Raw genomic sequence first — 3,776 nt, 5'->3', positions numbered from 1 at the left:
CGGGGCGGAGCGGAGCTAGGAAAGGGGGAGACTCTCCTCCCCCCCCCCCTCCAGGAGCCTCCCCTGCCACGCCCGCGCGCGCCACCCCCGGCCCCAGAGCGTCCCTCGCGGGTCTGCGCTGCCGCCTGAGGCTACTACAGCACAAGAGCAGTGCCCAGGCCTGGCGGAGGCAGCGGGCTGCCGCCGCCGTCGCTCCACCGCGGGGGAAGGACACAGACGCACATTGGCAGCCCGCCCCTCCGCCGGCATCCAGCGGGAGGAGAGGCCGGGAGACGCCTGGAGTGGACCTCGCTCAGCTGAGCAGCTGTTGGGGCTCGGGTGAGTGTCTGACCCTGTGATCCTCCCACCCGCCCGCAGTCACCGCTCCTGCCCCACGCTGCGCAAGGGGCAGCCCCATTCCCCCTGAGGCTGCGGTGAGGAGCTGCGGCAGGGGAGGGAAGAAGCCACGTAGGATGGCGGTCCCCACCCACCATAGGGGAGGTGAGGGGCTTTCCCGGGCCGGAGAGGGGCCCTAGGAGCATGTGCAGTGACAGCGGTACAGAGTGAGGGCGCTGGAAGGCGGGGAGGGGGGTGCTAGAGCTCGCTGCTGCCGGCGGGAAGAGGGTTGGGGGGAGTCCTCTCTGGCCCTAGTCCCAAGGCAGCCTGTCTGCCCCCCAAGCTCCTCATGCCTCACCCCACCCCAGAGCCCGGGCCCCCAGCAGCCCAGCCCTGAGCCCCCTCCCGCTCTGTGAACCCCTCATCCGCAGCCCCACCCCAGAGCCCTCACCTGAGGGGAAAAACACGCAACTTAGATTTGGCCCTCAGTTTGGGGTATGATCGTGTTTAGCACAATACTTGATTATTTTACACCCTTTAAAATATATAGTTGGTTGTATACAGGCACAACAAAATATCATATATTGAAGCAGGCGAGTGCTGCTTCTGACTTTCCACTTTTAATTGGCCCTTGTAATCTTGTGGCGCCAGCGTATTGTTGTTTCATTTTATCCCAGCAACAAATTCTTGATTTGTAGGACCAGTAATAATCAACGATGGATAAATTCTTAATAAAGTTACCCAGAGAAAAAGAAGAAAAGGATAATTCATCAAGTGATGGCCTGAGTTCGACACCCAGCTTTCAAACTCAAGTTATACAAAAGAAAGATGCTGCAAATCTACAAAATAAGAAAAGGAGTTTTCAGCAATCTTGGCTATCAAGATTTAAGTGGTTGGAGAACAACAGCGAAATAAACAGAGGTTTTTTTTTCTCAGTTGGCAAAAACTGTTCTGTAAAGATGATCTTAATATTTTCTACAAAGGCTGAACCAACATTTATTTAGTCCAGATTTCAAGATTGGAGACACACATTGTGTGGCTTTACATCACACGAAAAATCCTTCAGTCACAAGGAAGCGGTAATGAAGTATGCTGTTCTGCAGTTTCTGGAGGGACCTTCCAGCAGCACAGGGGGGCCCCCTGCCCACAGTCACTGCTCCTGCCCCATGCTGGACAAGGGGCAGCCCCACCTCCACTAAGGCTACAATGAGGGACAGCAGCAGGGGAGGAGGTATACATGTGATGGCAGTCCCCCGTCCCCACCGCACCCACCACAGGGGAGGTGAAGGGGCTTCCTGGACCTGAGTGGGGCCCTAGGAGCACGTGCACTGACAGTGGTGCGAGGTGAGTGTGGTGCAGGGGGAAAGAGGGGGGCCCCTCCCCCAGAGCTCGCTGCTGCCTGCGAGGAGAGGGCTGGGGGGAGTACTCTTCTCTGGTTTGCCTGCACCCCAAACTCCTCATCCCCAACCCTCTGCCTGAGCCCTCACATATTTACATTATTTTAAAAAATACACATTAACTCCTCGCTTAATGTTATAGTTATGTTCCTGGAAAATGCAACTTTAAGCAAAACGATGTTAAGCAAATCCAATTTCCCCATAAGAATTAATGTATATAGCGGGGTTAGGTTCTAGGGAATTTTTTTTGTCAGACAAAAGACTTATATATATATACACACACACACACAGTATAAGTTTTAAACAAACAATTTAATACCGTACACAGCAATGATGATTGTAAAGCTTGGTTGAGATGGTGGAGTCAGAGGGTGGGATATTTCCCAGGGAATGCCTTACTGCTAAAGGATGAACTAGCACTGGGCTGAGCCCTCAAGGGTTAACACATTGTTGCTAATGTAGCCTCACACTCTACAAGGCAGCAGGAATGGAGGGAGGGGAGACAGCATGGCAGAGAGAGACAGAGCCATACACACTGTGTGGGGGAGAGAGAGAGATACGCATTGCCTCTTTAAAGTAGGCTGACCCCACTCTAAGTACACTGCCTTTTTAAGTAGATCAGCAAGTTGAGACCGCAGCTGCTGCCAGCAAGCTCCCTCTGTCCTGAGCCCTGTCATGTCCCCACCTTGCTCTGTGGAGATGGTAGGGAGGAATGGGGCCATCCTGACATCAGCACCCCTCTTCCCCCCCATGCCTCCCCCGCCCTTCACAGCAAGCAGGAGGTTCACAGGAGCACTCCAAGGCAGAGGGCAGGAGCAGCATACAGCAGTGTTGGGAGGGACACCTGGAACTGCCCAGCAATTGATAGCCTGCTGGGCAGCTGCCACACAGGGAACTTAGTGAGGCTGTCGATCTATCCTGGTTCCAAGCCCCCACCACTAGCTCCAATGGGCTGCTCTTTCTGCAAGCAGTGGACAAAGCAGGTGGCTGCCAAACAACTTTAAATGAGCTTGTTCTATAATTCAGAGGTTCTCAAACTGTGGTCCGAGCTCCATTCAGGTGGTCCGTGGATAGTTCCCTCTAAGGTGCGTGCCTGGGCGGATGCAGGTGAGAGAATAAAGGGCCTCTCACCTAATTAGTGTGGCCGCACAGGCATGGCTCCACTAATTAGATGGCTGGCCTGGATCCTGGAGAAGACGCACATGTAAGCTCAGGTGGTGGCCTTGGGGGGAATAGGAAGTAAGTGGGAGGGGGCAGTGGTGTGAGAAGAGGCGGTGGGGGGAATTTGGGATGTGCGGGGCTGCGGCGGCCAGAGAAAGAGGCGACTTTCCCCATCTCCAGGGCTGCGGCTGCTGGGGAGAGACGACCCTCCTTCCCAGCCTCAGCTCTATGGCTGCTGTGGCAGGGGAGAGACCCCCCACACCTTCCCAGCCCCAGCTGTGGCAGGGGAAGAGAGGGAGAGACCCTCTGCCTCCTTCCCAGCCCCAGCTCGGGGGCTGTCACGGTGGGGGAGCAAGGGCACGTACATCCCATTAGAAAGGTTAAGACTACTGATATTAAAATATGAGTTGTGTGCTTTTATGTGTAGAACAAAAAAAGTTTATTATTATTATTTTTTTTAATATAGCGCTTTTATCCAAAGCGCTTTACAATCATTAGCTAATGGTACAAACAACATTTGGAAAGAACATTAAGTGGTCCGCCTAGACCCTCAGCAATTTTCAAGTGGTCTGCGGAAAAAAAAGTTTGAGAATCACTGCACTAATTGATCAGCAACGTAACAACAAAACAATGTTAACTCTGGACGACTTTAATGTGGTGGTGGGGCGGGGGGACTTGAACCTGTTCTGGGTACCACCAAAAATTATACAAACCTGCCACCCCTGGCAGCCACAGGTAAATGTTTCTGCACTAATGTCGGCCAGTTACCGAAAAGAATCACAATCAGCTAGGATTGCACTGCACAATGTTTTTACCAGTGTTCAGTACCTAGCTGAACAAGAAATAGCATTATGTGGGCATAATGAGAGTGATTCAAACTGGATGCAGCTCTTGTTGCTACGC

The sequence above is a fragment of the Dermochelys coriacea genome, chromosome 6, assembly GCF_009764565.3.
Source record: "Dermochelys coriacea isolate rDerCor1 chromosome 6, rDerCor1.pri.v4, whole genome shotgun sequence".
NCBI classification, from domain to species: domain Eukaryota; kingdom Metazoa; phylum Chordata; order Testudines; family Dermochelyidae; genus Dermochelys; species Dermochelys coriacea.
Note: the sequence above shows the minus strand (reverse complement) of the source record.